This window comes from Rattus norvegicus, chromosome 10, assembly GCF_036323735.1.
Source record: "Rattus norvegicus strain BN/NHsdMcwi chromosome 10, GRCr8, whole genome shotgun sequence".
Classification (NCBI taxonomy): Eukaryota; Metazoa; Chordata; class Mammalia; order Rodentia; family Muridae; genus Rattus; species Rattus norvegicus.
In genome coordinates, this window is record NC_086028.1 from 75,384,521 (window position 1) to 75,393,493 (window position 8,973).

At 43.9% G+C, this 8,973-nt stretch overlaps 1 long non-coding RNA gene across 4 annotated transcripts in view; it reads left to right on the forward strand.

Annotated features, from left to right (window-relative positions):
- Positions 1-8,734, forward strand: part of LOC103693415 (uncharacterized) — a 28,533-nt gene extending 19,799 nt beyond the window's left edge. For 3 of the 4 annotated variants that reach the window (XR_594853.4, XR_010055435.1, XR_010055436.1), the window contains one exon: positions 5,897-8,734. This is a non-coding gene — a long non-coding RNA (uncharacterized LOC103693415). The remainder of the gene's footprint in view (positions 1-5,896) is intronic. The other variant, XR_005490418.2, reaches the window with a different exon arrangement.
- Positions 8,735-8,973: the final 239 nt, after the last annotated feature.

The following is an 8,973-nucleotide window of genomic DNA, read 5'->3' on the forward strand; positions in this document are numbered from 1 at the left end:
TCCAAGTGGGGCTCTTTTTATGCAAATAGCAAAGACTATGCTTCTTAATGCCCAAGGCAGACATATGGCTTCCCTTACTAAATTAAGTAATTGATTTGAACTATAAAGCTATTTATATTCTAGCCCAGAATTCCTCACAGCCTAGACTCCATTGTACCTAGAAACCATTGAAGTGATTTTGTTCTGATAAAGCCACTGAAGAGAGACTGGATTCTGTAATTAGAGAACTTATGATAGGCCAAGTCGCTGTAAGGTGATATGAGTCAGTCAGAGCGACCAGCAACCATCTACCTTGGAATCAAGGATTCTCAGTGAACGTGGAGAGGGGAGGGGCTTCATGGTTGCATCCTTGAGAATATTTCTTCAGAACAATATCGCTTTCAAAACAGTACCTATGAGAAGTTGTTTATCCCCTTGTCTGTTCTTCCCAATCAACCACAAATTCCTTGACATGAGAATGGGTCTATTTCTCCGATGGCTAACAGTCGTTGGACAGGACATTGCCCAATATATGTATATTTAAAGGATTGATGACTCTTTATGGAACAGAAATTTGGGGCACTGAGATTTGGATGTCTTTTAAAGTCTCAGGAAGTCTTGACACTAATGTAATCTGGGCATAAATTGCTGCTTTCCGGGTAACAACATGCATACATTTTATGAGCAAATCATGAACATCAGAAACAGTGTATTTCTGGGCCAGACCTGATGGCTCTCACCATAATCTCAGCACTTGGGAGGCCAAATCAAGAGGACTGCAAGTCTGAGGTCAGATGGTGTGCTGCAGGCCATCCTGTGAGACAGGGTAAGCTACTGACACAGAAAAGAAAGAGAAAGAAAGAACAGGTTTCCAGCTCGATCATCAAAAGATAATAAAAACGTGTATTTGCCTTCTAGAAAATGCTCTCCCTCTTACAAACCCTTCCACTGGCCTGTGACTTGAGTCTGGACAGTGATAGATGTGTCCAAGCCACAACGATTATGATGCTTATATTTATATGTCAAGTGGGTTTGTCCATATTATTCAGAGAGTTAGCCAAATATTATTTTACAAGTTCTGAAATTTATGGACTTTGTGTAAGCCAGATCACCTTCTATAATGTAGGTAGGCTTCTGATGCTCAGTTGATAGTCTTAATGAAATGATTTTCTTTGATCTAGAAGGCACGTCAGCAGGTAGACAGTCTTCAGAACTCAACTACAAGGTCATCTATTGCTTGGATCTCCAGTTTTCTGGGCTACCCTGGGAGGGAGGTTAGAATTTGATGTTCTCCTTAACACGACCAATTACTTAAAATGAATCTTGCTCTATATACATATAGTACTGGCTTTGGGTCTCTGAAGAGCCCTAACTGATCCACTAACCATCAACCATGTTATACATTGCAGTAGCTGACAGTGTTGAGCTCGCTTTCCCTCCCAATATTTTGCAGGAAGTTAACACATCTTGCTGATGTCGGCGTATCTTACTTCTTACTCACATGTAATGTTGGATTAAATAGAGTGTCTTCATATCATATATTAACTAAACCAATCAGGGAGCAAGGTGCCAGGGGACCTCTATCCCATCACAGCTCTGTCTTATACTGCCTGCCATGTTTGCCTGACCTCATCTACTTCCTGTCTGGACAATGAGGGAGGAAAGGAAAAGGGAGACTAGACTAGGTTGGGTGACCTTAACCTACAGGCTGACTGGGCTTTAGGATATGATCACATGATTCTCCTTCAATCACATGCAAATACACACAGGCTTAGTTTACAGACAAGATTCTTCCCAGCTTTCAACTGCTCTAGTTAAACTTTGAAAGTGGTTCCCTTCTCTGAACTTTAATGACAGTGGCTCTCTTCTGTGGACCTTCTGTGATGGTAGTTTTCCCTGAGAAATGTCTCATTTCTATTCGGTGCTTCAGGAGATCATGATGACTATGCCAATTTACAAAGAAGAGGATTTTCCTTGTTCTAACAGCCTGTAGGAGGGAAGGGGGAAGATAAATTCAGTGTCTATTTGAGAGGGCGAAAGTGTTCTGGATTCCCTGTGCTAAATTTTGGAGATGTGTAACGAAGTGTTTGAAGTTGTGACGTCTGAGAAGAGGGAAGTAAACGTGTGCAGAAAGCAGAAATATGAGATGCTTTCTGTCCATAGCATTTCTGATGGGGCACACCCATAGATTTGACCTTAGAGAAGCCCCTCATTGGGTTTTTTATTAATTAAATTTCCTCTTATACAGTCCCTGTAAGTGTAGAATGCATTCCAATTGCTGGCAGTCCTCACTCTTTCCCATCCTCCTCCTGCCCCATCCTTCTTATAAATCTCTTTCCCACATCAATGTCTTTGGCTTTGTGACCACTGAATTTAACCAGGGATGCCTGTTTGACCACTGGAACTTGGCAACTTGCTAGTTGGTACCCAACTACAGACAGTATTTGAGCATCCTCTAGAATCCACCAACAGCTAACTAACTAGCTACCTAATCCACTAACTGAGCTGGGAAAGGTAGAAACATTCCTTGGTCTCCGATTGACTTTTGACAGACCCAGAACAGGCAGCCAGTCTGCTGTGAGATTGTGATTGTAATTGCTGTGCCCCAGAGACAACACTGCCCACACCGCCTCCCAATTCTTTCTGCTCCCCATACCCCAGAATGTTTCCTGAGTCTAAGACTGGGCAGGATGTATGTTTTGTTTAGGACTGAGTACTCAACTGTCAGTTTTCCTAGCAACTGGGGAAGCCATGAGTCTCTGCATTCACTGATGTTCACTACAAAGACAGGGTTCTCTGGTGAAGGCTGAGAGTAGCCCTCCTCTATAGGTATAAACATTGATATTTAGACAGTAGTTAGACCCTATGAAGATTTAGCTAAATAACATAGTTTTCTTCTTAGGACTATGGTCTTCCTGCACATGGGTTTTTGGATGGCTTTCTAGTACTAGGAATGGATGATCTCTGGAGGAGCCACCCTCATTCATATCCAACCAGGTAGTCATTAGTTTACTATCACGACACTATTGCACACATGGGCACATCTTTCCTGGCAAGTCAGTACTGCACTTGATAGGGCTCACGGCGAGATGAGTCATCAGTGCTATTCCCCACTCCACCCCCTAGAAGCCTGCATAACATCCCATCTTGAAGGTCAGCCAGCAGAGATGGCCTTTACAACTCAGCTCCAACTTATTTCTGTCTATATGTCAGTCAGGTGGTGCCGTGTCTTCAAGGACAGAATCTTATCATCTGATCATGGTGGGCAACCAAGAGGTATGAGGAAAACTGGCATTGTTTGGAGGGTCTATCAGGCCTCTTCAACCAACAACTCCTACGGAGGTATCTTTTTCCTGACACCGAGATTCCCACTTAATAACCCATCGCTTCTAGGCACAGCATTATCTATCCATGAGGGGAATCTCCACCACCACCATCATCATCATCATCACCACCATCATCATCATCACCACCACCATCATCATTGTTATATATTTCTCATTTGTGCTACAAGGTGTCCCCATGGCTTCTCCTTGCAACCCTCATTTGGGTTCACCCTCCTCCCTCACTACCTCAACCTACACTCCCAACATCCTCTATGCTTGAACTTTCCCACTCACAGTATTCACTTTCATCATACCTCTGTTCTACTCTTTCTTCCTTTATGGCATTGCTTGCCCTGACCCTGTTTTTATTTACTCTTAAATCTACTAAGTCTAAAGTAAGGAGATATTGAATATTTACATATTAATCAAAGAAGCACCATGAAAAACAGAACCGAACCGAAGGCTAGTAACAGATGGAGTGTGTTTACAGTGTGATGAGAAACGGGGCCATTACCCATTCATTGGTGTATACACCACAGCGTGGGAAGAGACCTCCTACCGCTGAACCTGAGAAGCAGTGGTTACCTAGCAGGAGGCTATCCATTTGACTTTAGATCCTTTAGTTGTTAGAACAGGAAGCCCTTTGTATGGTTTAGTTGTTATAGCAGGTTCACATTAAAAATGTGTAATTATATTATAATGAGAAGGAAGGGTGTGGATCTGGGGGAGGGAAACCCTCATCAGAAGGTGTTGTATGTATGAAAAATATTTTAAATAAAATAAATAAATAAATCACTGTAATTCCAATAACTAGAAAAGTTTTAGCAAAATTCTGTGTGGGCACGGGTGTCTTAGTCGAGGAAGCTATATGTCTGTATGCTTATTTTTTTATGAATCCACATGAAATTTGATTTTATCTGTGTGTCTCAGGCCAATGCAAAGATAGACTCTACCATTCAAACAGGCTGGATGATTGAGGATCACTGTGAAATTAACGTTAAAAGTTGAGAACTTCTGGGTGATAATCAGCGATGTCCTCCAGTGAGCTATAAAGGGCACCATAGGTCGGTGGGATGGCTCGGTGGATAGAAGCGCTGGCCATGGAGCCTGATGATCTTAATTCTTCCCTACGCCCACCCTCTGAAGTCCACAGGGTGGAAAGAAAGAACTGAATAATTGTCCTCTGACCCCCGCACACATGCCACAGACAAAATGAATAAGTGTGGAACAACAACAACAACAACAAAAAAAAAAAGTAGAGGAGAGAGCATTGCGGTGGATGAAGAGCTAATAGTTAGCGGTGTTTTTCTTTGATTTACCCATCCCCCATACACACACACCCAACCCCTGAGTTTAGAGTCCGTGCCTTGGAAGGAAAATCCTACGGCTGGGAACTTGGTCAAAATGCAGCGTGTGCCAAATCAAAGATAATTTCCTTTGGGGGAGACCTGTCTTTTGTGACTCCAGCACCTAGGGGTTGAGGCTCATTTGGAAGGACTCGGGTTTATCTTTGGTAGCTGGGAGTGGAGAGGGCCTGGGAGTGACTGGAGCTGCAGAGGAGAGAAGGTTACTGGCAGGGGTGTCAGACAGTGTGAAAGAGAAGCTGACAGCGCAGAGCGCAGAGCGTGGTGCTATGATCCCGGCAACCTGAGCTGAGCAGAGCGGAGGAAGGAGCCCAGGCACCGGGTTACTCACAGGATTGTGTGGTGGCCTGCTATTTCCACCTGCTGTAGTAAAGTAGCACACAGAGGAGTCGCTCCAGGGCAGGGCAAGTTCCCAGGTGCTTTGAAGAGTAAGCCCTAACTGGGCTGCAGGACAGCAGCAGCAGGAAGTGGCTCAAACAGCAGTGAGAGAAAGACAAAGGGGCTGCCAGGGGTCTCAGGGCTCTGCCCTGGTTTTCTTCACAGCTCTGGAACACATTCAGATCCAAGGATACTGCTCTCATTGAAGTCAATGTCCATTTTATACTAGAAATTCTGTGCCTAGGGATCATTAACAGGACTTAGCGGATGGAGGACAGTCATGCCTACTGTCTTTCCACATTCCTGACATTAAAGGCAGGTTACATACTAGAAAACCCGTTTATTTGATGGTACCACATTTCGTTGTTCTAAATATAACAACAATATATTATATTAATACATTAATTATACATTATAGTATATAGTAAAATATACATTACAATGTAAGATATACCATAGAATAAAATATTGATTATGTTATATGTGTATTGTATAAATAATAATTATTAAAATATTTAAAAATATTTATTTTATGAGGGTATTGTCTGCATGTATGTATGTGTGTATGTATGCATGTGCACCTTATGTTTGTCTGGTTCCCATGGAGGTCAGAAGAAGGCATCAGATTGCCTGGTACTGGGTTTATAAGGGACTTTAAGCTACCATGTGAACGCTGGGTATGAAACCTGGTCCTCTGAAAAAAAGGAACAAGTGCTCTTAATGGCTGTGCCATCTGTCCAGGTCTTATTTTTTTAATGTTTTTATTTATTCTTTTAAATTTTCATACATCCAGACAATGTATTTTAATCATATCAACCCCTACTACCTCTTTCTAACTCCCCCACTCAGGGCTTCCAACTGGACTCCGTCTAGAGATCATCATCATCATCATCATCATCATCATCATCATCACTACTCAAAAAGTCCAGTTGTATGGGGCTTGAGCAACCTGACAGAGGACCATACCCCTAAAGAAAAATGACCATCCCTTCCTCCGCACCCATCAGCTGCCAATAGCTGATGGTATCTCGTTTCTAACCTGGACTCAGAATACATAGTTCCAAGAAGTCATTTGACCCTGTAATTCTAACTGTGAAGGAAAAACAAGAGTTGTTGACATAACTTCAAAGATTTGGGAGGCGATTGTGATGTCCTAGACTTACTTGACAAATTCCACCAGCTGGCAAGGAAGGAGAACCCACAGGGTTCACAAGGAAGTAGGGACAGCTCCTGGTCCTTGTGATGGGGAATATTGGGGGCAGGAAGGGGGGGAGTATTTTTCAGTGAGAGGAGCAAGGTGCACTTCGGCCGTTTGAGTCTGCCATGACTCACATGAGGATGGGACACTGAACGATTAGGCTTTTACAGAGCCCTCCAAGCCAGTCTGTTGCCTACCTCCCTTTTCCTCCCTCCCTCTCCTGAGGCAATGATGGCTTTCCCCAAGCTGAATTTTACATAAGGAACGGCTCTTTCACTCCTGCTGCTTCTTACCCAGAGAATCCCTCCCAGCGGGGAAGAAATCCAAGTTATATGCTGGGAGCTGTATCTACCTACACCTGGACCACAGAACCCTGGTGCTTTCTTTCTGGGAAGCCCATCTGCTTGTCTCAGAGTTCTCTTAGCCTAAGCAAATGGATGCCTTGTGAACCCTACCCAGGACTGCCCACTAATTTCAGGAAAGAAAACAAAAACAAAACAAAACAACAACAACAACAACAACAACAACAACAAAACAAAAACCAGGCTCCAGAGGTGACCAATCTTTCAAAATAGCAAGTGTTTTGAAGCCAGATCTAAACTGAGAAAGAATAAGAAAAAGTAACCAGTGACACAACTGTCAACTCTATAGCTGTTTTTGTTCATGGGACCCCATGTCCTTGTTAGCTGAATGCTGCCCTCTCAGAGACAGAGACACAGATCTGGAAGCTATTTGAAGTTCAAAGGCACACACGGACTTCTGCCAACCAAAGCTGGAGGCAGCTAGAGGCTGGAGGAAGCACGTTAATAAATACATCTGGATAAAAAGCCTGAAAGCATTTCTGCAGAGTTTCTGACTGAAAGTTCCCCACAAGAAAATGGCTACAACATTTTCTCTGAGTCCAACTCAGTTGGGTTGGGAACTGGACTGCTGTCACAGTTTCTGGAGTGTTCAGGAAAGGGTTTGTCCAGGGTCAGGAAAGAAGCATCTGAATGGTCCCTTAGCACAGAGCTTCTCAACCTGAGGAGTATAATCCCTCTGGGGGGAGTCAAACAATCCTTTCATGAGGGTCACCTAAGACCACTGTAAAACACAGACACTTACATTATGATGTCTACCAGGAGCAAAATTACAGTTATAGAGTAGCAATGAAAGTAATTTAATGGTTGGAGACCACCCAAGCCTGAGGAAAGTTGCAGCCTTAGGAAGGTTATGAACCCCTGCCTTAGCACTTGGCTGATTTTGAGGGTAGCAAATGGGATCGCTGTATTCAAGTTACCCAGTCTCTGACTCCTTAACGCACTCAGCTGACTTCACGTCATGCTCGGATTGGGAGTTTCTGGTACAGTCGATTCCGTTTCTCATTTGACAGTTTCTCTCCCCTCCCATACCTTTCCCTTCCCAATACGCCTTTCCTGTTCTCTCTTCTTCCCTCCCCCAATTTTTCTTTTGATGTTTGCTGATCATCTCAGAGGTGAGTTTCAGCAAAGGTTGGAATAATACTTTACTCTAGAATCCTTTTTTCCCCCTTTTGATGAAGATCCAGAGGGTTCTCCTGGTCAGGGGAAGGAATCCATTCCCCCATGGCTCCTCCTGAGTTGTAGCCCTGAGTCATATCCCCAAGGACCTTGGCAAATTCTCTTCCCTCTAAGACCCTGGGTTGAGAACCAGAGTAAAGGGTGGAGACAGTGTGCTAGTGGACACACCAAGACAGACATTAAAAAGAGGGACCATCCCCTCTGCTCCTACCCACACCTGATGCCTCTTCCCTCTCCCCTTCCAATCTCCTCTTCTACCCAGTTCTCTCCCTCCATCTGTCCTCCATGACCAGTCCATTCCCCTTCTGAGTGAGACTCAAGCATCCTTACTTATGTCCTTCTTCCTGTCTTGAAACTCATCCCATGGACAAGCACCAATCCCTGCCACTACTAATGATATTCTGTTATGCTTGCCAACAGGAGCATGTTGTCCTCTGAGAGGATCCACCCAGCAACTGACTCAGAGGGATACAGACATCAACAATCAAACAGCAGATGGAGCTTGGAAGACTAGGAGGAAGGAGGGCATAGGAACCTCATAGGAAGACCAACAGGGTCAACTAACCTGGACCCTGGGGGCTCTTGGAGACTGAACTACCAACCAAAGAACATACACAGATAGGCACAGGACCTAGGTCTCACACATATGTAGCAGATGTGAAGCTTGGTCTTGATGTGGGTCTTGAACAACTGGGACAGTGTCTATCCCAAAAGCTATTGTCTGCGTGTGGGCTATGTTCTTCTAGCTGGGCTGCCTTGTCTGCCTTCAATGGGAGAGGAAGTACCTAAACTCACAGAGACTTAAAGTGCCAGGGTGGGGTGATACCCAGAGGCTCCCCACCTGCTCAGAGGAGAAGGGGAGGTGGGGAAGGGGGAAAGATTGTGGGAAGGGTGACCTGGAGGGGGACAATGAGCAGGATGTAAAGTGAAAAATAAAAAGGAAAAATCAAGGAGGTTATGAGACTCTTCATGTTTAAAGCCTCAGCTGTTTCAAAATGAATACAGAAAAAAAAAAGAAAAAGAAAAAGAGAGGGACCATTATTTCAGTCAGCCTTTCAGTGCTTGTGACAAAATAACCAAAACAGACAACACAAGGGAAGAAAGATTTACTTCGATTGATAGTTTCAGAAATTTAAGTCCATGTTTGACTTGCTTTGTTCCATTGCTTTAGGTCCTATGGGAAGCAGAAC